This window comes from Rousettus aegyptiacus, unplaced genomic scaffold (assembly GCF_014176215.1).
Source record: "Rousettus aegyptiacus isolate mRouAeg1 unplaced genomic scaffold, mRouAeg1.p scaffold_m13_p_7, whole genome shotgun sequence".
Classification (NCBI taxonomy): Eukaryota; Metazoa; Chordata; class Mammalia; order Chiroptera; family Pteropodidae; genus Rousettus; species Rousettus aegyptiacus.
The window spans coordinates 80,261,995-80,289,832 of record NW_023416310.1 but is presented as its reverse complement, the minus strand read 5'-3'; the positions used below and the strand labels follow the sequence as shown (position 1 = coordinate 80,289,832).

Genomic DNA, 27,838 nt, shown 5'->3' with positions numbered 1-27,838 from the left:
CTATCAATCATCACCTTGTTTGATATTTAATCTCTAGCCTCATGGGACAATTTATTATTACTAAAACATGAAACGATGTCACCTTGCCATACCTTGTCACTTGCTCCCTTTGCCTGTCACATGCTTCTCCTTTGCAGCATGAAAAAACAGGGAAAAATAAATAAAACAAAAAAGGAAAATATAAAAACTTCTTTTGTTTGAGATGCAACTCAATTATCAATTTGCCTTTTTCTCAATTTCTAAAATAGCTGCTTTCCCTTCTATCTTTTAAAAATGTTTTACCACTTATCTTATTGTATCATTAGTATTTGTTTTATTTTCTGTTTATTTTTCTCCCTAAATGATGCATTTAACCAGTAAAATCTGTTTTTCTTTTTTTTTTTTCTTCAGGGGGAGGGTGGGTGGGTAGGAGGATTGTGTTTGTGTCTACCAAGTGTTTGGCACTTAATAAACTGAAAAAAATATATATTATTTGATGTAGTTATGAATCAAAAAAAACTAATTTTTAATGTTTAAAATCTCCTGTTTGATAGTAAATATTTTCAGAAAATTTCAGTTTGTTCAATTATATTCGACTATGTGTTTCCATGGTAGGCAGTATTATGGGAATATACCTAATAATTCCTCTGGAACAATTGTAAAACTTGAAAGAGAGTTTAATAAATTGACTATATTTTTTTTTGGTCAATGATGAAAAACAACCCCTGAATGAGAGAATTGATATTTGTTGTATGGGATTTGCAGCTTTTCTAACACATTCTACCAACTAATCACCTCCTGTTAAGTGTAAATGTGTTTTCAGTGTCTTGCTATCTGAAGAACTACTCTGTTCATTCTTTGGTAATTATAGGTTAGCTTGTCTATTAAGAACTGTGAAATAAAAATAAAAGTGGTGATAAAGCCATATGTGTGTGTTCTCATACAGGAAAAAAATGAGAGGAAACATCTCTTAACTTGTTTTTATGAATCTCTTGAGTCCTAGTGTTTCCCGTCTCTTCATCTGCCACGTTCCTTTTTTTTTTTTTTGGCCTAACTTGTGTTTGCTTATTTTTTCCTATTTAAATGATTTTTATCTAGAGTTAAAACTTTTTGGATTATTTTGTCTCTAGAGTCTTTCTACTTGATAATGCATCACTATTTTGGTTTTCAGATTCTAGAAGAGATGCAATGATAGTAACAAATGATAACTAGTCTACACTTTCAAGTTTCTAAAGAAATTTTCACATATATAGTGTTTGATATAATTTTTAGTTCTGTGAATCTATTGCTTGCAAAATGATGTTTGTTTGTTTGTTTTTAAATATCTGTCTGCATTTTAATTTTCTTCATCATCCACCTCATTGGTGTGCTAAGGTTAGTTTCCTGACTGCTGTGTGATGGCAATGCTGATAACTTCATCCTTGTGATCTCTTTTTTATTCTCATTCTACTCCTCTCACAAAATGCTGTTTGTTAATCTTAAAATTTCAAACTCTACCTCTATGAAACATTTCCTCAGCCCTTATCAATCTTTATGCTCTTCTCACCATAGCATTAGGGGAGCTGACCAAATAAAGTTTTTATTATATGTCATTGTATGCTGCTAGAGATTTTTAAATATTTGTAAGTAAAGTTGGACATTTCTTGAAAGAAGTAACCATCATAACTTAAAATTTTTATTATCTAATATTGTACTATAAATAACACATCACACAAGCTTCACGGCAAACTCATTTTCAGGAGAAAATAGTCTTATTAAATAATTTGGTAAACCAAAATACAAATGAAGATAATTTTTCACATGTTCTAATAAAATACAAATATTCTTATATTAAAATCCAGTACTGTTTTACTTCAGCATTGTAGAGTCCCTGAGTTACTATAGACCCAGTAAAGCCTGCCTGCTTGCAGGCAATGGGTTTTAAACTAAGGTAAAGTTTGGATAAATTAATCTTGGATTAGAAGCTGTGTTCAAAGAACGGATTCAGTGAGGGATCTGAAGAATGAAGATTAGTTCTAACAACGTTTTTGGTGGAATCTTTAGGGTTCTTTATAGCATCATATCATCTGTAAATGATAGTTTTACATCTTCCTTTCAATTAGGGTGCCTTTTATTTCTCTTTCTTGCTTGATTGCTGTAGCTAGGACTTCCAATACCATGTTGAATAGAACTGGTGAAAGTGGGCATCCTTGTCTTGTTCCTGATCTTAAGGAAAATGCCTTTAGCCTTTCTCCATTGAATATATTGTTAACTATAGGTTTGTCACATACGATCTTTATTATGTTGAGGTATGTATCCTGTATTCCCACTTTGCTGAAGATATAATTGAATTTTGTTGAGTGTTTTTTTATGCATTTATTGATACGATTGTAGGATTTTTATCTTTCAATTTATCAATATGGTGTGCCACATTAATTGACTTGTGGATAATAAACCAATCTTGGATCCCAGGAATAAATCCAACTTGATCATGGTGTATGACATTTTTAATGTATTCAGTTTGCTAATATTTTGTTGAGGATTTTTGCATCAATGTTCATTAGGGATATCAACCTATAGTTTTCTCGTTTTGCACTGTCTTTGTCTTGTTTTGGAATCAGTAATGGTGGCCTCATAAAAAGAGTTAGGAAGCCTCTCTACTCTTGAATTTTTTGGAATAGTTTGAGAAGACTAGGTATTAATTCTTATTTAAATATTAGGTAAAATTCACCTATGAAGCCATCTGATCCAGAATTTTCATCTTTTGAAAGTTTTTTTTTATTACTTATTCAATTTAATTGTGATAATTAGTTGGTTCAGAATCTCTGCTTCTTATAATCCTTTGTATTTCTGTAGAGTCTGGTTACTTCTTTTTCATTTCTGATTTTATTTATTTGAGTCTTCTCTCTTTTTTCTTAGGCTGATTAAAGGTTTATCAATTTCCTTTATCTTTTTAAAGAACCAGCTTTTGGTTTTATTGATCTTTTGTATTGGTTTTCTAGACTCTGTTTTATTTATTTCCACTCTGATCTTTATTATTTCCTTCTTTCTACTCACTTTGGGTTTTGTTTGCTGTTCTTTTTCTAGTTCTTTTAAGTGTAAGTTTAAATTATTTGATATTTTCTTGCTTTTTGAGGTAGACTTGTATTACTATGAATTTCCCTCTTAGAACTGCTTGTACTGTGTCCTACAGATTTTCAGGTAGTTGTATTTTCTTATTTATTTCAGGACATGTTTTGATTTCTTCTTTGATCTCACTGTTAACCCATTCATTGTTTAGTAGCATGTTATTTAGCCTCCATGATTGTGTATTTTCCAGTTATTTTTTTGTAATTGATTTCTAGTTTCATACCATTGTGATTCGAGAAGATACTTGATATGATTTCAGTTTTAAATTTATTGAGACTTATTTTGTGGTATAACATGTGGTCTATCATGGAAAATATTTCATGTGCACTTGAGAAAAATGTATATTCTGCTTTGGAGTGAAACACTCTGAAAATGTCAGTTAAATATCTGGTCTATTGTGTCATCTAAGGCTACTGTTTCCTTATTGATTTTCTGTCCATTGGTATCAGTAGAAAGTTAAAGTCTCTTATTATGAGTATATTGCTGTTAGTCTCTCCCTTTATGTCAGTCAATAATTGCTTTATATATTTAAGTGCTCCCATGTTGGATAAGTATATATTTACTAGGGTTATGCCCTCTTGTTTTATTAATTACTTTATCATTATGTAAACCCCTTCTTTGTCTCTTATTATAACCTTTCTTTTAAAGTATATTTTGTCTAAGTATTGCTACCCCAACTTTTTTTTTTTTCCATTTTCATGAAATATCTTTTTCCATCCCTTTAGTTTCAGTCTGTTTATGTTATTTGATCTGAAATGGGCCTCTTATAGATAGCGTATGTATGGGTTTTGCTTTCTTATCCATTTAACTATCCTGTGTTTTTCGATTAGAACATTTCAACCATTACATTTAAAGTGATTATTAACAGGTGCATAGTAATTGCCATTTTATTATTCATATTTATGCCCCCCTTCTTATTTTTACAGTCTCCTTAATATTTCTTGCAATTCTGGCTTGTCGGTGATAATTTACTGTAGCTTTTTCCTATCTGAGTAGCTCTTTATCTCACTTTCTATTTTAATTGATAGCCTTTCTGGGTAAAGCAGTCTTGATTGTAAGTTCTTGTTATTCATCACTTTAAATGTTTCATGCCAGTCCCTTCTGGCCTGCAAAGTTTCTGTTGAAAATTCAGGTGACAGTCTTATAGGAGCTCACTTGTAGGTAACTAACTTCTTTTGCTGCTTTTAAGATTCTCTTTGTCTTTAACCTTTGACATTTTAATGATGATGTGTCTTGGTGCAGGCCTCTTTGAGTTCCTCTTGTTTGGGATTGTTTGTGATCCTTGGACTTGTATGTCTATTTCCTTTGCTAAGTTAGGGAAATTTTCTGTAATTATTTTTTCTCATAGATGTCAAATCCCTTGCTCTCTTCTCTTTCTGGTGCCCTTGTGATGAGAATGTTGGTATGTTTGATGTTATCCCAGAGTCTCTTACGCTTTCCTCTTTTTTTAAATGTATTTTTAAAATTTTTTGTTGCTGTTCAGATCGGATGTTTTTTGCTACCTTGTCTTCCAACTCGCTAATTTGATCATCTGCTTCATCTAGTCTACTGTTGATTCCTTCCAGAGTATTCTTCATTTTAGTTACTGTATTTTTCATTTCCGACTGGTTCTTTTTTATGGTTTCTATGTACTTTTTATGCTTACCATCTCTCTGTTGAAGTCCTCACTTGAGTTAATCTACTCTTCCCCTAAGTTCTTTGGGTATCCTTATACCCGTTGTTTCTGGTAGGATGCTTGCCTCCATTTTTTTTTTTTCCTGATATTTTCTCCTGTTGTTTCATTCCAGCATGTTTCTCTGTTGCCTTATTTTAATTGCTACTCTGTGTTTGTTTCTATGTGTTAAGAAGATTTATTACATTTCCTATTCTTGGCCAGGTGGCCTTATGTAGTACGTGTCTTGTATAGACAGCCCAGTGGCGCAGTCTCCCTGATCACTCACACTAAGGGCTTTGGGCATGTTCCTTGGGTGTGTGTGTTGGGGGGGGGGGGGTTGTTCTTTTGTTGTAGCTAATCTTTAGCTGCTGTTAGCAAATCAGTGGATGGGGTTGACACTCCTGCTGACCAGCCACACTCTCGGGGTATGAGCTGCTGTGTGGGGGCTGACCCCTTGGAGTGGGATTTTCCCCAGCAGGCTTGTGTACATGTTGAGACCACCTTCTGGGTGTGCTGTTTATGGGGCTAGTCAGATGGTGCTCTGTCATGATCTGATGCTAGCTTCCAGGTGTTTTGGTTCTGGGGCCTCCTTGAGAGGGGCTGCTTTATAGTCCAAGATCAGCCTCCGCCTTTAGTTGTTCAGTACCACCTGGTGCTGCCTGTGCTGGAGCTGGAGGCAAGTGGGAGAGATTGCACTGAAAGCTGAGGTCGGTACCCTGGGTTGGTTCAGCAAAAGGACCAGTTCTCCTCAAGGCCTGAGGCTGTCTGCCAGCTGCGCATGAGTCTTTGCAGCTATAAAAGCCTTTGGTTGATACAGGTATTGGGTGGGGCAAGGACCCAGGGAGTCACTAGGGTAAAGTGTGCAGACTTCACTCAGCCAATGCAGTGGAACGAGCCAATCCCATCAGGCCAATGCTGAATCCATGGGCTCCCGCAAAAGTCACAGGCAAATTGAGGCCAGCGGCCATCTGCCTCGGACCCACAGACCCTAGAGATCTGCACAAGAGACACTGCAGTTCAGGCAGGCACCAGTGACCTGCTACTAAAAGTCTCCCCTGCAATGTGCAGGCCGTACATGGGCAAAGCAAGCTGGGGGCTGCCGCCGGCCATGACTGCATGGATCCCATAAGATGCTTGGTGGGACTGTCTCCCTGGCAACAGGCCAACCATGGGCAATTTGTGATTTGGGCAGGGTGGTGTTTTGGGGAGACAAGAAGTGGAGCAGGTGGATCTCACCAGCCAATATACCATCAGAATCGACTATGCATGGGGAGAGCTCAACACAGGCAAGATAGAGCATGTCTGCAGACCGCCCCAGAGATGGGCCTGGAAAAAGGAGTAATGGCAGCTGTCCCTTCAGCCCTTGCTCTGGTACCAGACAACCCAGTCCCTCTCCATATGCCCGAGATGCTGACCACCCTCTGCCAGAGCCCAGTGTGATTGTGAGTGACTGAGTCAGTTTCCACACAGGTCCTTCAAGGGGTGCATGTGGGTTTTCAGCTTCCTTCTGTGTCACCGCTGATTTTTACAGTCAGATTTTGTGGGAAGTCCTCTTTCTGGAACTGGAACCCTGGGCTTGGAAGCCCCTGTGTGGGGTGAGGGGCCCTCATTCCTTTGGGGGCACCTCTGTAACCACACTCTCCTTCGCATTGCTCAGCCACCATATGCGGATGCTGGCCTAGCCTGCTCCACGTCTCTGCCGTTTCTACTGGTCCCGGTGTGGCTTTTTCTTTATATCCTCAGATATATATGTGACGATCAGCTAGACTTCAGGTGTTTCTTCAAGTAGTTTGTTTTATAATTTGGTTGTCATTTTAATGCAGTTATGGAAGGAGGTGAACCCTGCTTTTACCTAGCCCACCATCTAGACCAGAACCCGGTATCTAGGTCTTTTCACTCAGAGTAGGACCTTAAGTTAGGCAGGAGGAAAAGGTGCTTCCAGTTAAATGGTGTGGCTTAATGTAAGCCACACCACTAAAGTGACTGAAGTAAGTATTAAAAAGAAAGTATCGCTGCGCAGAGAACCAGAAGATGGGGGTTAGTGGTGGAGAGGTGCTGCTGTGTATCACAGTCACAGCCATGCACTTAGCAAGAACAATTTCTAGGTGATAATAACTGAGATAGATATTTATTGGAAAGCATTAGAAAAATGGAAAAAGACAATGGTAAAGACAGCATCTAAAAGGTCAACTTTGACACATCATATGCGCACACAGATATTTATGTAATTATTTAGGCCACATACATAGAAGTGACATCTCAGTACAGACGGGCATAAATAGTGATCATAATACCCAGGGTAACAAAACCGCATAAAGTAAGTGATATATAGAGAAATTTTTGCCCTGATAGGCCCCTAAACAATCCTTTGAAAGACCTACCTAAGGACTTCCAATACTTAAGGTATTGGAAAGTTACATTAGAAACCCACTATTTACCATGATTTTATTTATAATTATATTTAAGTAAATAACATGATAAATTAAGTAAAATCTCCTGTTTCAGAATGCCATAATTCCTAGTAAATTGTCTTGCTATTGTGATAAAATTTATTTCTGCATAATCTACCCAACAATTAAACAAGAAAAAATATACGAACATGGTGGACCTGCCTTTTCTGTGTTCTGCAGTTCAGATGACAGAATTTTGGTTTGGTGAGGCTTGTTTTTGTCCCTGTGCACCGTATTTACACTTACAGTTATGGAAAATACATGGTGGTGTTTAAACTATTTATAAATAGGGAGCTATTAGAATAAGGTGGCTCTAATGCCTTAACAATCTGTGTAAACCAGTCAATCCTTAAGTGAGAGTAAGCACACTTGCATCCAAGAAAGTGAAAGTGAAGAACGACCAATCACAAACAGCAAACCAGCCTTTCCCAAATCAGGCATCTGCTTAAGCTATAATCGATCAATTAATTTCTTTTCTTCATTGTCTTCTCAATGAAAACCTTGCCCCTACCTCTTATTGATGGGATGCACTCAGCCATTCTTGTTTTGGTGGTGCATGATTCAAACTGATGTGCGTTCCAGTGTGTCTCAGTTTGCCTTTTAACACTGGAGAACATAGATGGTTATGTGACAAAACTTTTCTTATAGAAATCCTGTCAGAGGGATAAAAACAAGCAATCGTTAATATGTGCTAAGTAATTTAAGCCCGCATATTATGAAGTGCCAATTTGGACAGTTTTAATTCCTATAGACAATCCAAAGTGAGAGTAATCATTGTTGTGTGTCAGTTAAGACTTGGCTGCCAAGTATAGAAAATTCAATCCATATTGGTTTAAACAAAAGGTAAAATCCCTCGTAACTGAGACCTCCAATAATACTTATAAACTTACTTGTTGCTTAATTCAGAAGATCAATGTCCCTTGATCCAGTTGTTCTCTTCACATCTTGGCTCTCTTTCATATCAGCTTCACTGCCAGGCATACTTCCTCCTAGTGTTTGCAAGGTGGCTGCCACCAGCCCAAGTACTGCAGGGAGAGAAGGTGAACTCTGTATGAGAAATCTCAGCAAAAGCTATAGAATGGTCAGTTTGTTCTGATGAGGTTGTGTACCCATCCTTGAACCAGTTACTGAGGCAGAGAAATGAGAGACTTTAATTGGCCAGACTTGAGTCACATGTTAGTCCTGTACCTATGAATGAAATCAGTTTTATGTGAACTGCGTGTATTCACAATAGAGGATGAATATTTCCCAAAATGAGAATCAATAAGCAAAAACATATCTTAGCCATTACACGACAGAGCTAGAATAATCTGAGTAGCTTTATATAGGAGCCTGGACTAGCTTGGCCTTAAAAAGTGGATGGCCATGCCCTTGTTTACTACATCAGAAAATGAAAACTCAGGAAAGACTCAGACTCTTGACTCGCATGGCTACATATAGAGTTACTATTAGTGAAGATATCACTTTCAAAAAATAAAAAAAGATCATTCTGAGTGCATAAAAACTAATAAACTTACTTTTACTAATCATACCTAATTATACTAAATAATTACACACTGATTTATTCCAGAATCAACTATGTCTGAGTTCCAGGTAAATAGCGAAAGATACAGATTGTTTTTCTTCTTAATTATATTTTATATGTAGGTTCTGTTTCCTCTGAATAGTTTGGGAGAACTTAAATTTTAAACAGCACTTTACTATTATGCCCTAAAATTTTATCGTGAATTTTCTATGGTTTCTTGAACTTCAAGTTTACACAAAATAATCACATAAACAGAAAGTGAATAGATAGAAAGTCTGCCATCTTGAAAATGTAAGCTGTGTATTGAATGATGTGATTTAGCAAACAAGTGTATTCTGGGCTCAAGGAGGAGAGAACATGGAAGGGAAGTGAAGGCCACAAAAGAGAAAGTAGAATAGTCTGGAATATGATATAAAATAGTCTCATATGCCAGATAAGAGAGATTCAAATACCTCTTGATGTGTATAATGTGTGAAATGTATTTCTATTAAAATGGAAGTGCTTAGCAGTATGAGCTTTCTGAATTACAAAGAACGCTATTGGTTTTCCATTCATGTTTCATCCTTATCTTTTATCATCAAAGGTGCTGCTATTTTGGTATCAGGTCATGAAATGTGATGACAACATATTACTTTCACAGACTAAGTGAAATCCAGTGGGTGGTATATACACTCCACACCTGTGTTTCTCTCAGACACAATTACTTATACTCAGGATAACTTTACATCAGCGTTAATGATGTTGTATCATCAAGTGATAACATGATCACAGCTTTTGACACTGATTTTCCTAGGTATGGCATCGATTTTCTTATAAACTTATTATCTTCTTTTCTTCCATTAGCTTCATTTTATTTTGACTGTGAGGTTAATTTTCATTAAGGCTGAGTGAAATACTGAAGGGGAAATATAGATTCTGACAACTTCAAAAAGAAAGGGAAAAGTAAAGTGGCAGAAGATTTCACAACAAATGTAAAGGAAGATAAGGCAACATTGATTCTGCGATTAAAATTGAAAGCAAAAGAAATGGATGCTTGGAGACTCAACTGTGAGGAAGTACTAGAGATTATCTAGTGTTCTTAACGGGAGGTCGAATGGCTATCTTCTTGCTTTTCCTCAGAGGCTATTTTACTTAGCATATTAGGCAACCAGGCAATATATAATTTGAGTTACCAGTTTATTTTTAATATTCATTTGTTAGAAAAGATTGAATTGTAGAAAATAAGATTGATGAATAAAACTGAAAGGTTCATTGCACTATAGAATCTATCCTACATATATATATATATATTACTTAAAATTGAAAATATATAATTCATAAAAATTACTGTCTTTAAATAGGTTATTTCTAGAGAACTTCATTGTGTATGGACGCATGAATGTGTGTGCATATGTGTTTTATTCTATCTCTTTAAGATAATTTTGTGTTGATGTGATTTCAAATGGGCTGGCTGAGAGTAGCTTTTTCTCCATAAAAACTACTTCTTAACAATTTACTCATTTTTGTTGAGGACAGGGTTTTAAAGCTGAGAAATTAGACAATGTCAGGCACTATACACCCACTCTCAAAAACTGGTAAGCAAATGAATAGGTCATTTATCCTGGAATTTAGAAGCTTAAATCAAATTTGTCCAATTTTGGGACATGTTGAAAAATATTCTTTTTGTTCTGTGCTTCTGATATTTATATGTTAAAGATCGTTTATGTATTTTGAAACAAACAGAAGAATGGGTCAGATATAGATGTTTTCAGAACCTAAGATTCTGTAGTGACTAAATATTTAATATAATTAAAATTTTCAATTTTTTTCTCCTCTCTGAAAAAAGACTTGTTAAAGTTGGAAGATTACTTAAAGTTCACATCTCAGTAATATAATCAGCATTGTTTAGAGCTTCCAGTATATAAATTCAGTAATAGGCTAGAGAATAGTGTTGATCTCATCAGACGTGGCATAAATCTGATTTTTTAAAGGGTGCATTTCTTCCTGTATTTTTATAATTAAAATTTTGGAGAAGTTGAAAACATAATTATTAAAGAAAATGATGTTGAAAGCATCCACAATCCTGCTATTCAGAGAAAATATTTTATATATTTCAATTTATTATAACCTTTGCCTAAATAAAAATTTATCTATATTGAGTTCATATCATCAATTTTTTAAGTGAATTGCTTTAAAATTTTATTATAGAACATTTCCTATATCATAGAATGTTATTTTAATGAATGCGCAGTATTTTAATCTTTGAATATACTATAAATTTGTTTAAAATTTCTGAAGAATTTTGAGATTTTCTTTTTCCATTTAAAAATAAAATTGTAAATATTTGTGTACATTAATCTTTATAAGTTAGATCATTTTTAATACACACACAGATATATATCACACACACACACACACACACACACACGCACACAAACTGGTGATGATTTTTTAGATGCAACGCCAAAGACATAAGCCATAAATGAAATAATTGTTAATAATTGTTAAGCTAGATTTCATTAAAATTAAAACATTTTTCTGTCTGCAAGATAATGTCAAAATGTGAAGACAAGCCACAGACTGGGAAGAAATATTTGCAAATAACATATTTGATAAAGGACTTTTATCCAAAATATACAAAGAACCCTTAAACCTTAATAAATTAATAATAATAATAATTATTATTATTAATAATACTTGTTTAAAAATGGACCAAATACCTTAGCAGACACTTCACCAAAGAAGATACACAGATGACAAATAAACATATGAAAAGATGCTCTGCATACATGTCATCAGGGAATTACAAATTAAAACAAAAGTGAAATATCACTATGCACCTATTAGAGTGGCTGAGAACCAAAACACTGACAACACCAAGTGCTAGTGAGGATATAAAGCAACAGAAACACTCCTTTATTTCTGGTGAGAATTCGAAATGGTACAAGCAGTGGGGGAGGGATAAATAGGTAGAGCACAGAGGATTTTTAGGAAAGCGCAAATACTGTGTGATATTGTGATGATAGGTATGTATCATCGTACATTTATTCAAACCTATAGAATATACAACACCAAAAGTGAACTGCAATGTAACTATGGACTGACTGATGACAATGTGTCAATGAAGGTTCATCATTTGTAACAAATGACCATCACAGTAGGAAGTGTTAATAGTAGAGAAGGCTTTGTGTGTCTAGAGCCATGTGGTATACGGGAAATATCTGTACCTTCAACTCTACTTTGCTGTGAATCTAAACTTCTGTTAAAAAACTAAGTTAAAAAAAATTCTCACTGGATATGCAAATATTATACCATTTTAATTTAAATTTTACTTCTGTTAGTAAATGAGAAAATAACTTCTTTAAAAGTGTATTATTCATTCTGAATTTTGCCTCTTAATTGCATATTTATATGATTTGTGCCCTTTTTATTGTCTTTTAGTATTTTATTTTTTCAGCACCTGTATTCAGTTCTAATATATATGAGGGCTTTGAAGTTTTATGAAGACTGTAAGCATTTTGTAAATAAAAAAAAAATAATAAGTAGCTTTTACATCCAATTCATGAACTAGTAGCCACTTTTCTTGCTAAAGATATTATTTGCAAAATTTGACCTTGTCCAAGTCCTATAACACATGACTGTAGTGGCATTAAGGACAAGTTATTATTAATCATTGTAGAAATAGTCTGAGGTAAGCATATTCAGTTGAACTTTCTATTGCCACACATTTTCTAGAATTTCAGATTTGCTATGATATTTTAATAACATATCAAACATAGATTCAACATGAAATTGAGATGACGCAAAAAACTTTTTCAGGGTGCAAATAGTTATGACACTTCAAAAAACTTCATGTAATTATATTCATAGGCATGCTTAAAATACTATGGATTTGTCCAGATTGTTATGGGTCTGTTCAAAAACAAATGAACCAAAGAAGTTGAGATCCTGTAAAGATGTTATATTAGTCAGCTTGGGCAATCATCACAGAATACCATAGACTACCTAGCTTAAAAAGCAGAAATTTATTCTCTGGAGAATAGAAGTTCAAGATCAAGGTGCAGCTGGTTTCTGGCGACACCTCTCTTCCTGGCTTTCAGAGGGTGGCCTTCTGCTTGTGTCCTCACACAGCCTCTCGTCTATGCTTTTTTTTTTTTTAAAGTAACAAATGTACTTTTAATTGATATACAGATAAAAACTATTCAGCAAAGTCTGTAACCATTTCAGTCCCTATTCTGTTCGAGTTGTACCCTGGACAGTGCTGAGGAACAGGGTTACCTGGTTAACTGGGAGTGAGGGAGGAGAGGGGAGAACACTTAAGTGGTCTTGCTTCTTATAAAGACACTAGACCTAAGAGATGAGGTCCCACCCTTAGGACCTCATTTAGCCTTAATTACTTCCTTTAAGGCCCTGTCTCCCAACAAGTCTCCTTGGGAACTAGAGCTTCAATGTAAAAATTTGGGGGAGACACAATTCAGTCTATAACATATTTTGCTAAATTAATAACATATAAAGAAGAGATTCTGAGGCACTGAACTGATAATAAGTAAAATTTCTACAGTATCAACTAGGAATTAACAAAAATAAGTAGTGTAATAAATAAACTCCTGTTTCCATCCAGTTCATAGTTCACCTCAACAAGTGGGAGTTTTACCAAAACCCAAGTCGCTGACAGTGTGCTGTGGCATCTTCTCTTGCTGCTTAGGAACAGTATAATGCCCCGTACCAATTTAAGCAAAAACATAAACTTTATTTTAAAGATTATAATACACATAGGCCTATACCGGCGTTTTTGAAGAATCACATACAACGTTATTGTGTCAAAGTAAACACAGCAAACACCAGTTTATTTTTTCTTATAACTGCATATATATCCACAGGTTAGATCAAAATCACTTGAAATGTAGTCTTTAGAAACCATCTGCCACTCTAATTCTCAGATTCTGTTGGGTCAGCTCAGAAGTTTTGCTATAAGAAAATATAACTCTCTACGACCATTCTAACAGATGGTTATTTTGATGGTTTTCCAGATTGTTCTATGTTTTAAAATGAATATATTGGTGACCATCTGAGGAAGCGCCTACTGAGAAACTGACTTTTTTTTCTTTATTAAAAAAAAAAGAAAAAAATCCCGTCCATTTGAAATATCTATTCGTGAAGATGACATTATGGGAAAATTATGACATCCCCTAAGGCTGTCCCATCACATTATCCGTAGTGTAGCTACAGTAGAAGCAGATCCGGTGGCCTAATAGAATTTCTGATTTAGCAAAGATTGTATAACATATCTCTGACATTCTTCAGGGTAATTTCCTTCTTTCCTTCATCCACGACTGATTTGAATGGTAGCTTTGAAAATGAGTATTTCCTTCCTCCATACAGATTATGCTATTTTTTAGGCTAAGGATTTAAGTTTTTTATGCTGCCCGGGGTCACACTGGTTTACTGTGTCTCTGTTTTTTTGTGAATTTGAGTGTGTATTTAAAATCTTTGAATTCTTTTCAGTGCTTGCCTGAATCATGTTAAATATGAATGTATAACAGAGGCTGCAGTTAAGTTTTAGATATAAGCATTTTAAGTATTTTAATAGTTAATTTTAATGTATTAGTTTACTCCTTTCAGAAATTAATATATGATTATACCATTAAATGTTACAAAGTTGAGACACAAGACGTTATGAGGAAATGTAATGAGGGAAAGGACAATGGTTGGTGAGGTAAGGGCAGAAAATTTTTCTCTGATATGTAAACTGTGAGGAATAAATAATTAAGCAAGAGTATGGTAAACAGAGCCCAGAATTTGTAACAGATGGTAGGTCACTGTTAAGTCTTTTCAGCTTTTTCTAAATAATAGGAAAAACTTGACTAAAAATTTACTTAATCTGATTTACATACTTAAATAAATACTTTGCTCAGGGATGCACAGTGGGTATCAAAATTAGATGTAGGGAGCTGATTTAGAAAGCCATTACCTTCATCTGAGCGAGAGATAATAGAAATTACTCTAGACAGTTGGAGACATAGCTGGGGATAAATCAGTGGCTTTAGGAAATATTATTTAGGAGGTAAGGTTGATAAGACATGTTAATAGATAAGATAAGGGAACTGAAGAAGCAGCCCATATTAGGGATGATTTCACTCTGAGTACAATCACTCATGAAATTTGGACATAGAGATCATAAGTTTAATTTTGAATGTGTGGAATTTAAGATGCCCTTAAGAAAACTAAGGGTTGGATGTCAAATAAGAAGTTGAATGGGACTGGAGCACAGAAAAGAGAGAGAGAAATATTCTAAGTTACACACACACACACACACACACACACCTGTAATGTGTGTAAGCCTTTATTGGGATATGTATATATGTATGTATTTCAGATTACCTAACAATATAATTATCGAGTGTTAAAAGTGTTGAAAAGTACTTCAATTTACATAGAAGAGAGATTATACTTGTTTTTCACAGTTCTGGTGCAAATTAGTATCAGTAAGTACAAATCACAGATAAGTTAATTTCACATAAGCATAAAGATCTTTTAGACATTAATGGCTCTAGGACTAAGAAACTGGCTTTAGAGATGGCATTTCCTCCTTGACTTATGTGATAAAGATCAAAGACTAGACAACTAGAAAGGTTTAGACTTTCAATGTTCATTTTTAGACCCGATATTTCTATTTCAAAATAAAAATAAATATTTCCATTTTATTTGTAACTTGTTACAATAAATATGGATTCTTTAATTAGTTTTAAAAAATAACAAAGATAAGTAAAAGAAAATAAAAATGAGAGGCAAATATAAAGTAACGAGAGTTGACAAAAGTCAATAACTTTTAGAGTAAGAATATGCCATCCATAGTAACAAAGTTAATATTACCATGCTTTAGAAATATCCCTATTTATTTAAAATAGAGGTTTGATGTTTCCATGAATATCGAGGTTGGTCATCACACTTAGAGGAATGGAGAAATCATTCTATATTGCACTTAAAACTTTATGGAGCATTTTGCATATCATTTAACTAGTTTCTGGTTGATGGCTATCACTGTAATTGTCCTTCTATAAAGATAGGTAAAGATGTAGCAATGGGAATGTCTATCGATCAAGTTTTAAAAGGTGCTATAAGAATCGCATAACCCAACAAACTTGGTAGGTGGCACTTCTCCTATGAATTATTCATGATCAGCAGAGTGCTGAATCATTTCCTTCATTTACTAGTGGGTTACTTCAAAAATGATGCACATTTGTGACCAGAAAAGTAAATATGTACGAGCATTAGTTTTTTTTATCTGCTTTCGCATAACTATTTTTATGTCTAAAGAATGCTAGAGATGCAAGATGCAGAGGTTCTATTCAAACTCAGACTTCATCAGCTGTACTGAATGTGTTATTCCTGCAGAAAATTTATGTCATAAATGGTAGATTATCTTTTTAATTGCTGGGTTTCTCCCTGAAACATCTTAAAACTTGATTCTGTAAAATCATACCTTTAAACAGCTGCTATTAAAATCTTGATTGTTTTCAAAGAAAAAGAATAAACAAAACTTGCGAGAAATGGTAAGACAGGTTATAAGGTTTCCTTTAACATTTTCTATATCTGGTGTTTGTTTTTTATTTTTCTATTTTTTGATGGAATATAACATTTGCTGAGAGTACTGATTTTAAACTTTCTTCTAGGGCAGTACTGGTCAATAGAATTATAAGGGAAACAAATATAAATCACGTGCAATTTTAAAATTTTCATTGCCATATTACCTATTTATAGGTAAATTCGTTTAATGTGTGTGTTTTTTTTAAATAAGTGCATAAAAGTATTATCACTCTCCCATCTAGTCAATGCAAAATCGGTATATCTGCTGTGTATTTTAAACTTAAACCATATCTCAATTCAGATCAATCACACATTTCAAGGACTCAATAGCTATAAATAATTAGTGGCTATCATATTGCATGCAGAGTTCTAGGTACTCAAATGAGATATTCATAATTTCTGATTACCTAATAGATATGTGGAAGGTGAAAGACAACAGTAAGGGTCTCTGATTTGAAATCTAATACCACATCAAAATCAAAAGAAGAGGTAGGTTACTATAGTGCTAAGAACATACAACTCAGCCTCATTATTTATATATGAAATCAATAAGAATGAAATTTGTCATGAATAAAACAGAGCATAAGCCTAGGTAATAACTGACAAGGCTCTCAACCCTGTGGGTAAATCAGAATTTTGAAATAAGTTATTCATATTCGATAGTGAATGAAGTAAGCAGAGATCTTAAATACCCATGGAGAGTAGAAGCAAGGTCAGGATGGCATATAGATCACAGATAAATTAGTTAGAAATAAAAAGTCTCAGAAATTAACCAAAAAAATATCTTTAGGAGTTATGGAGGATTGGACCTTCATTTAATTATCTCCAATTCCCAGGAGAAACTAAATAAAATTGGTCCACCTTTTGATACCTTATTAAAGACTCATTTAGATGAGTTAAATGAGTTATACTATTGCCCAGGGATTACTGAAGAAAAAAAATGTTGACTTTTCCTTTTATTTTTCGTTTTATACATCATACAAATCACTTTTTTTTTTTTTTTTAAATAAAGATTCTACATGTCATAGTAAGACTGCCCAGGTAACACACATTTCACCAATATATCCTATTTATCTCTCTCTGGCTATATGATTTATTATTTTATAATATAGATGGAGAGTACAGTCTTATTTGTAGCAAGGAAAATATGTCATTTATTTTCTGCCCTTCTAAATCACCTCTAAAAGTCAGATATTCTGAAGAACAATTAAGTGTAAAGAGTTATTCTTTAAAATTTTACCAAGAGTGAGAATACTGAATTTTTCTGCAGGGCTAAAATAAAACTTCAATACAAGTAGCAAATATTTACCAGGGCCTCCATACAGTCATATTTCCTATTAAGAATCTCATACATAGAAAAGGGGCACAAGAATCATTTAACATTCTTTTGACAGTGTAGCTTCTTAAATCTTTTGAATCTGTTACATCAGTAGGTATCAGTAATTTGTTCAGCTCTTTTCTCAAAATTATAATAGTCGTACGAGGCTTTTTCTTACATGTATGGCTTCTCTGGGAATCAACACATTTATTTGGCATCTTCAGAAGATAATGTCTGTATGTAGCATTATGCAAAAATTCTCACTATAGTTTAATGAAATTGTTATCTCACAGCAGTATAAATTATCTGAATTATAGTACAAAACATTAAAGAGATTTTATTTTTAGTTTTGATAGTATAGTAGGTATCCTCTATTCCCTGTGAAAATAGGATAACTAATATTTAGTAATCTTGTTAAAATTTGTCTCCAGTTAACCAATAATGCCTTTCTTATCATCTAGGGTCCTAGAACCCTTCTTCTCTAGTCACTTACCTCTACTCCTCTGCCCAACTTCAAGGCCAAATTTCTAGCCCATTTATATGTTTTACTATCCTTCACAACTGTTTTATTTTCAAAATCTTAAAGTCTTTATTGAAGACCCTCTCCATCCTTCCAAACTTAAGATTCCCTCGCTGGCCCTGTTACTGAGCTCTCTGTTGACATCTCCTCTTCCCCAACCTGTCTTCGGCATCTCCACCTGCTCGCTCCATCCCCCACCACCAGTGACCTTTAGAACTTTGAGCTGTGTTAATGGTTCAGTCTGTAGTTGGCTTTGCTTCCCTGTTTATCTAGCCTGGACATATTCATCACTCATTTCAACTGTAGTCTCATCAGACTTCCCATTCTTTTGTTCTCCTTAGCCTTCTACCACACAGAACTTGCCAGTGAGAGCAGGCGTCAGTCCAAGCATTTGATTTTTCTCGTCCTCATCTCAGGCGCTGGAGACTGCTAGAGAAACATTCGGTGGGCATGCTGATCCAGTCCTTTAGGGTTACAAGTACAGAATCTTCTGTCTTAACTGCATTCTTAGTAATGCCTGATAGTCTATCCCTTTTCTGCTTATTGGCTCCAGTTCCTTTTTTTTTTTTTTTTTTTTTTTTTGGGTCATGGCCGTTCCAGTGTTACCAGGCTCCTAACCCTTACTACTCTCAATGGATATCTTGGACCAGACCGTTTCCTGACTAAGTAAACAAATGTCAACAGTGATGAAATTCCTTAACTGCCTTTTCTCACCTGCTAACATGGATTCTTCATATTCAGCAAAACTCATATTTCTCTCCCTTTCTTTCCTCCGATTTCAGAGAATGAAATAAATGCCTTTGCTTCTTTTCAGAGCTAGTTCTGCAACCACGATTTTTATCTCTCCCACTCCCACATATCCTAAGGTCTTAACTCATCAAATTTCTCCTTACTTTCTTGGATCTGCAAACACTCCTTCCCCACAGACCTTTTCCTAAAGCAAACTAAAATGTCGACTTCTCTCTGTCAAAAGCAATCTCTCCTACAACCCTACACTTCCCTGAAGTTCAGTTCCCATCTCTGTCCTGTTTACATTCATACTCCAAAAATGACCTGTTTCCCCATCTCCCATGGATCACTGTGCTCACAGCTATGTCTTTTATTTCATCCATTTGCTCAAATATTCTTGGGAGTATTAACTGTCGTCCTGTCTGCGTGTCTGATCCAGCGGACTTTCCCGAGCTCTTATTTCTCTGGACATTTCTGAATCACACACATGGGACCACCCTGACATTCTTAAATCTCTCTCCTTTTCATAAGTTGAACTCCCTTACTCCTTCCTGTACATGACTACTCATGAATTAATACTTTGAACAAAGCGATGAATCCTTTTTATTTGGCCTCTCTCTTCAATGCTAGTGTCTTCTCCCTGGTTCAACCCTTGGCGACTTCTGCTATTTGCCATTCTCTCCTTATGTAATTTCTTGAACTACTTTGGATTCAATTATAACTTAAATGCTAAGATTTTTACAAATAAATAGCTTATCTAATGCCTTCAGGTTTAGAGATGATAATGATGATGCCCTTCCAAGTATATACCCGCAGTTGAAAAAATTAGATTTATTGCCCATTCCAGGGACAGAATACACATGTGTAGAGATGTAGGGCAGCTGAGTAAGAGGATTTTAGAAAGCATTTACAGGATTTGGGCTTGTTTGGTAATTTTGATGGGGATTCAAGAAAATGGGGCTTGCCTCTGGATTGGAAGCTAACAGGAAGCATATATCTATGACTGAACATCTTAAAACCCATTATCTATAAGAAGAAATTGTAGACTGTGGCTAAAGCTCTAATTGGTAAGAAGAGCAGTCCCTCATGTTAGCCCTGAGAGGACTGCCTTGGTCTTTTAGGTTTGCACAGTGACCTTGTTTTTGTTTGTAATTAGGTGTGACTATGAAGTAGTCTTGTTTCGTTTTCTGTCTCCCATCGTCATGGTCACAAAGTGACCTCCTTGGATCCTGGTGTTTACTGTGAGATTGTTTATATTCAACAAGAGAACATTATGCCCTTAGCTGTGAGTGGCGGGGTAGCTCCTTAGAACAGCAAAGCCCTGCTGTTGGCATCAGCCAGTTCCTGGATATGAGAGGCTGATTATTTTTCTTTTCAACAACAATAATGGTAGCGAAGGCAATAATGGGTGCATTTGGTGCTTGTAAATGATTGGCATGTATTAAATCTTTTAATCCTCCAAAGAGTATGAGGTGGGGACTATGATTTTCTCCATTTTACAGAGGAGAAAACTAAGACGTGAGAATGGAAAGTGACTTAAGAAAGCAACAAAGCTAGTAATTTGTAGAAACCAGACATATCAGCTAATTCTCATCTGCCATCGTGTAACTTCCCAGCTGCACTAGTCTAGGTTGTGGCCACTTATATTGCATTAGTTTCCTTGTGACTCTCACAGGCACAACTCAACAGTGCCTGGTCTTCTGCCCATGCGATATCCTTCTTGTCTCCTGCCATAGAACATGTCTACTGCTACTAGGGCCCACGTAGTATCTCTGCATAAACAGCTTGGTCAGGAAGGAGAGTTAAAGCTTTTGGAGCAAATATTTAACTAATGTTTTTGAGAGCTGATGAATAGTCCCCCTTTCTTCCTCCATGTGGACCATCCTGAAATACATTAGTTCCAATGGCCTCTTAGACTCTATTGCATCAAGCAATTAAGGGTGTTTGACTTAATAGTGAATATTTGCTCTTCCTACCTCCATGACTCACGTGAATTTCTCCTCACATCTTCCATGGAATTGTACTCCCTGATAAGCTAGGAGTATACAAGCGGTTACACCAAGTTTTGCTTTTGGGGAGAACCCAGGCAGTCTCGATAGAGAGTGTAAAAATTCCTCATGGGTTGTCCACTGCCTTCTCCTTGCTTATCCAGTAGAGCATAGAGATTGATAACTGTGGCTTCAGTAGAAGGTAAACCTCAGTTGTAGTCCAAATGTTGCCACCAGTAAACAATGTGACCTCCACAGTTTATTTAATCTCTCTTACTCTGTCTTAAAAATCAGGGACAACAGTACTTACTTTAAATAGCACTTCCTCCCTATCAAGGGTCATGACAAATATGTTTGCTGTGATTAGCATACTGTCTGACATATAATAACGTGTAACTTATTTTTATCATCATCATTCATTTCCCTTAAACTTCATCTCTTCTCCTTTGTTCCGATGTTTGTTAGTATTAACACCATCTCGCCTACCTTACAAACTAAATGAACTTTAAGGAAACCATCAGCTCTTCCTCCTGCTCCAACTACCTCCTCCCATATTGTTGCCACATAATTGCTTAATAAATCAGTGTTTATTTTACTTCTCAAATTTCTCTCACATCCATTCCTCATTGACCTTACTAATTTCCTTTTGCTAGCCGTAGCCCAGGCCTTTCCAGCATCTTAGCATAATTCGCAGTGGCAGCATACCAAGCCCGATGATCTCCCGTACCTCCTCTTCTTAACACGTCACGGTCTGTCCTTTACTTTGTTTAGTCTTTTAAAACACAGCCCCATTTCAACAGTAATAATAGTGCACTAGAGCTTATTTCTTATCTCTCTATGGTTCTCGAAGGTTTATCAGCCTTGGCACTATTGATATTTTGGGATGAATGATTATTTGCTGTGGGGGGCTGTCTTTTGTCTTGTAAGATGTTTAACAGAATATCTGGCCTCTATCCAGTAGATAACAGTAGCACACTTTTCCCAGCTGTGACAAAGAAAGATGTCTCCACTCTTTGCCATATGTCCCCTGAGGGGGAAACCACTCTACATGTTACTTCTTTAGGAACGAGAGTTGTGTTTTATTTATATAAATTCCTGACACTAAGTACCATGTTGGGAATATGATAAATGTTCAATAAATATTTGAATAAGTAAGCTAATGACTTTCCCCTTAGACCTTTTTAACCTCGGGCCACCCTGTCATCCGTGCTTTCGTAGCTAACACGTTGCCGTGGATATGCCTAGTTCCCCAGTTACATTGCGTGATATTCTCATATCCTCAGCACCCGCAGAATGAGCAGAATATAGTACATTCTCAATAAACAAGAATTCATTTATATTCAACTAGTATAGTAACATCTATAAATTCTATGAATATCTTCAGATCACATTTTACCTCCTTTTTAAGGTAATAACAATTGTATGTTCTCATATCATGCAGAACTTTCCCTTTGTGGCACTTGTGCCATTTACATTTAACAAAGAATTGTGTACTTACTTGTTGAATATATGTCTCTGGAGGTTGTATGAGAATGAAGACCATGACTGCCTCTCTTTTATTGTCTTCCAAATGACTAACTCAGAACTTTGTGCAGAATATATATTCAGTAAATTGTAAATCTTTGCCAAATGAATGAATGAATGGATTAAATAAATTCATGCTGCTGCTAAATGAATTGGAAAACATATGTACTTAGAGAATTTGGCTCAATATATGTATCATGGTTCACTGATTTATATGATGCAGCAGTCTTTGATTCTATATTATATTATGCAGTTTTAGAAAGTTTCATCTTTGTCAAATTAGCGAAAAAGTAATTTGCCCCTCTAAATCATTTCACAAAATAGAGAACTTGAGGCTGTCATAAGTCAATACAGATGTCTGATATTCCAGACTTGCAATCTCCTGTAGCTCAGCGTGTTCGTTTTTTTTTCACCAGTACTAATGAATTAGCCCACAATCTTAATTGACATATTGACCTTGAAAATGCCAGAAAATGATCTTGTCTGCCAGCTTCATTATCTATGGCTTTATTAGCCAAGGAAATTTGACAATAAAACATGAAACAATCATAATTAATCTACATGCTGATGGTATCAATTATATTTCTATCAAATAAAAATAACCAGTGTAATCCCTAACACTGGGTCTCACAAAAACATTTTTGTCTTATATTCCAAATATAAAACAAATAACTTTTCTGTTATTGTCTGAAACCACTTATTAACCTGTGACTTTTAGTCTTAAAAATGAATGATTTATAAGCATTTTAGAATATTATTTAAAAACCTAAATTTAAATATTGTCTTTTGAGGAATGTGCTCACATCAGAGGAAACCAATATCTTATCTTAAAGCATATTAAAAGTAAGAGGAAAAAATTCTCTTATACACTTTGCTGCATATTTTTTTTCCTTACAATGGATCCCTGTTGTTCCCAATAGGGATCACAATTTTAGAATAGGCGGTAGACACATGTACTGTAGAAGCTAAAGCTCAAAATTGTCGAGAAAAAGAGAAGCTGAGATATAGCCTGTCATTTGACAAAAAATTGGAAGCAAAGAAATAATAATAAACAACCTGCAATAAATGACCTTTAATGAAAGTATTCATATTTTTTTTATTAACTGACTTAGAATTTTCTGATAGAAATATTATGCCAAAACAAATTTGCAAGTGATCTTAACCACAAGCAGTCATATTAGGCACCTGTCGACTTTTATATACCATGCATAACTTCATGTAAAAGACAGTCATTTCTCACAAAACTGTATGACTGTGTTCCCAATAGGTAGCAAAAATTATAAAAGTAACAAACTGCCATTTCAACTTAAAAGCTACAGATATTCATGTGGATGTTTTAGCTGAGGGAGATACTATTATACAAGCTTTCATTCCTTTTTAGAGTTTAGCAAATACACAGGTATTTTCCAGGACATAAAATGAGTTATTTTTTTATTTCCATTGCTAGTAGAGTCAAATCCAATTTCTGAAGATACTAACGGTTGGTCTTCTGTGTCCGTTTCTACCGTCCCACACCCATCTGCCCCATTGCGTCTGCCATTGCAACTCCACAGTACAAAAGCCCCCATGCTGCCTGAACATGCACTGCTTCTGATTGTGCTGCTCCCTCTGTCTGGAATGCAGTCCCCAAGTGTGTCCCCCCAGAAAACCGTCCCTTGCCTTTCAAATCTCAGCTCAAGCCAGTACTGTCTCCTCTCTAAAGCTGTCACTGAGTCTTCCGGGTGGGCTGAGCTCCTCATTCCTCTACCTACCTAACTTTTTCTTTGACCTTTTTTCCCCCACTCTCCCTACTTCAGAATAAATTACAGGTGTAAGTGTCAACGTCAGTGGACCTGGTATTGCCACCTGCCTCTGCACTGATCAGACCACTTTTAGAAAAGATCTTTAATTCTTGCCAATTGTAGGTCGACATTGATGAATCCCATCACATTCAGAGAATAAAAGCTGTTACATCATGAGTTTTCATTTCTGTATTTATAAAATAGGGATAATGATATCTGGTACTATTTTAAAATAGAAATAAAATGACATAGAAAGCCTTTGTTAACATAGAAAATGAATTTTGAAAAAAGTGTTTCCTGCCTATTTACCAACTTTACTTTCCTATTTTCCACACACCAATCTTGAAAGAATAGATTCCTGTGTGCATTAATTTCCTTTGTTTAAAAAGAAACTTGAATCGCAATTACTATATTTTATCTTTCATGTTTATACTTTTTATATCTCCTTGATTGAGTATATATACTTCTTAATAACAGGAATTTGTTAAATTATTTCTCTGTCCTTTAATACTAGCACATTAATACTAAACAGTCTTGGAAGGAATATAAGTATGAATGGAAGAAAATGAGTTTCCACCAAGGGAAAACATTGTGCTCTTTCAAACAGGTAAAGGGCCATTATATTGAAGACCGGCAACGTCATTCTGTGTAGCTTCAAATGGTAGCACAAGGAAAAGCATAGGAAGCAGATTTCATATCAGTATTGGAAAGATACTGAAAACTTTAAGAAAAGGAAATATGAGTGGTTTATTATTCCAATATGCAAATAGCCTGTAGTAATTGAAACACATGAAAGTGGTTAATGCAAATGATTAGAAAACAAATAATTAAAAGCTATAAACTCAAAAGCCTAACCTTATTTTTCTAGAAATCACTATTTATAATATTCTTTTAAAAGGTATTATGCATATAAGTGTACATATATGAACATAGATATATCCTCAAAATTTTTTACCCTGAAGATATTCTCCCTATTCCCTTTTCTGAACACCCTCTCTTTCAAGTGTATATATTATCTACAATTCCAGTTCCTTACTGGGGAGCATTAACTCATTGAGTTTATTTGCTAGTATAAACAGTGTTGTCATGAGCAGTCTTGTACACATTGCTTTGAAGTACCTTGAGGATTTTGTCTAAAGTTTTAATGTTGAAATCAGAGAAATCGACTTTCTTGTGAGGAAAGAATGTGTTTGTTAGTTAACTTTATGGAGGCTTTTCTTTACTATATTCCTGCATTAGAAGTGAAGCTAGATTAAATCATACCTAAGACCTCTTCATAATTCTAATATAATAATTAACAAATTTGTTTGTTGCTATTTATACCAAGCAGTGCTTCTTAACCCTAGCTGTATGTTACAACCATCTGGAGAGCTTTCAAAAAATCATAATGCTCAGGTTCCAGTCCTAATGAATTAAATGAAAATCTCTAGGGATGGGGCTCAAGCTTCTTTGAAAGTTCCCAAGTTATTATAGTGCCCATTCAGTGTTGAGAATTACTGACATAAATGTCGAATCACTAACGTTATTTATCAGTATGTTTAAGAAAAAAAAAAGCAGCAAAAAAAGGCACAAGAGACTTAAAGAATTGATTTTTTTCCTCTTTCAGCAAGATGTGAGGAGTATGACAGTGATTTAAAGAGCAGAAACAAACTCGAGGAACCTTGGGCAATCCCAGTTTAGGACTTTGGTGAACGCTAATCATTTTCTCAGAGCAGAGACTCCTGTCATCCTCTTTACTCTCTGCCTGTGCCTGACACAGAAGAGGAAAAGGTCCATGTCTGCCGGCACTCGTTCTGTTATTGTTATTCATTGGTCCAAGGAAGCTGAGATGGGCATCTCAGTTTATTTAATCAGTGGCTTTCTACAAGAAGGTTAGGAATCATCTCTGTGTATCAGAACCGATATGTAGCAACGTCCATCAGAAGAGATTAGTAGGCTTCTGTCAGGGTGGATGCCGTGGGGTAGAATGAAACTTGAAGCTAGGTTAAGTAATTGGGTTCTTGTTCAATAAAAGTGCTTGTTTGTGCTGGATAATGAAAGCTCTTTGGTGCAATGGATGTCTGAATCCAAATACCCTCCGGATTTTCTGATGGATAAAGAGATAAGGGTGAAAGGGATTTAATTTTGAACCATTGAAAAACTTTAAAGAGATTAGAAAAATTGGTGAATGCATTTTCTTTTTTAAAATCAGGATTACTTGTTGCTTATCAGGACCAGTTATTATTATTTTTTTAATTGACAGAACTTTTTTGTTGGTTTTGTGTTTTTTTGTTGCCAGTTTTATTTGCTTCTTTTTTTGTTTGTTTGTTTTCTATTTGCCACCATAAACCGACCTTTAAGACTCAGGTGATGAAGAAGATAATGGAGAAACTGTTATCTTTCAGCCCATGTATCCCAACCTAAATTTAGGAAGCAGTAACACTTTAGGATCTCACTGGAGTGTCGGATCAAAGCTGTAGGCTGAACACCGGTGAATAGCACATCTCACTTCAAGTGATGTATATATATTTTTCATAATGACAGTACTCATATACATAAACTGGAGGGGAAAACATTTAAACCATTTTTTTTAAAAAGAACACACTTAAAAACATATCTAATCCAAAAAAATTTTATATGAGCTATCAGAACAGTGTATGTGTTCAGTACTTGGTGGAATTTGGTGAAATATATCTCAGCAATAAAATCTGTTAATATCTTGGGTTTTTTAAAAGTATTGTCCCGACTAAGTTTAACAAGTGATTATTTGAATCTGTTGATTTTCTTTGAGATTAAAAAACTCTATTAAGAGAAATGAGAAATACGTCCTTTTTATTCTACTCATTTAACAATTGATTAAATAAAAGGCTTTATTTTGGGGAAAAAGTCATGAATTAACAGCTCAAAGGAAAGGATGTCCATAACTCTGAGGGGTGGGGGGGGGGTGGGAAACATCCCCTGACTGAAGAGCATCTGTATTTAAACTTTCTGTGCTACATGGCACAGAGTATTTTGATCTCCGGTACAAATTACATACCTCTTGCCCTCTCAGTCTCTTCGTTTGCCACACATATCTCATACTTTCTAACCCTCCCTTCCCTAGGTGATCTATTTATTCACATTTCATCTACTTTTGTTGTTTCCTTAGACTTCACCTCCCCTCCCCCGCCCCTGCCCGGCCATTCCTCCTTTCTCTCCTCTGGATATGTATATAAAAGACCAAGACCAATTTGTGAGTCTCGAGTTCTAACGAATAGATGCTTGTTCCTTGTGATTACCTAGCAAGCCACATGAAACAGTGGAGCTAGGAAGTAAGAACACTGTGTTAAAGCAAAAATTCAGCTGAAAAATTTGTAAGTCTTAGCAGCTCTTAAGCCCTGTAGAGACACATTTGCTTTCAGCAGAAGGTCAAAGGCACAACAGATGATGCATAGCGATGCTGAAGATGGGAGTGTCTCCTGATGAAGAACATCACTTTGAGCTTCTAGGTGTCATGTGAGGGACTGAATTAATAATACTTTTAAAAAGAGAAGTATCTTCTGGAGCGTCACCCTCCTTTAAAAAAAAATCAGGAGTTGGATTTCTATTTATCTTTAAAAGAGGAAGAAAACCTCCATTTTCTCTGACTAACTCTTGACTTCATTTTGGAACTGACAAGTTTAAACAAGATGAGAATCAGATTACCTCTGTCTATCTCATTCGTTTGGCTTTAGCTGA

General features: G+C 35.2%; 1 protein-coding gene across 1 annotated transcript in view; it reads left to right on the top strand.

Annotated features, from left to right (window-relative positions):
- Positions 1–27,838, top strand: part of TENM2 (teneurin transmembrane protein 2) — a 2,693,686-nt gene that overhangs the window by 18,701 nt on the left and 2,647,147 nt on the right. The window lies entirely within an intron of this gene.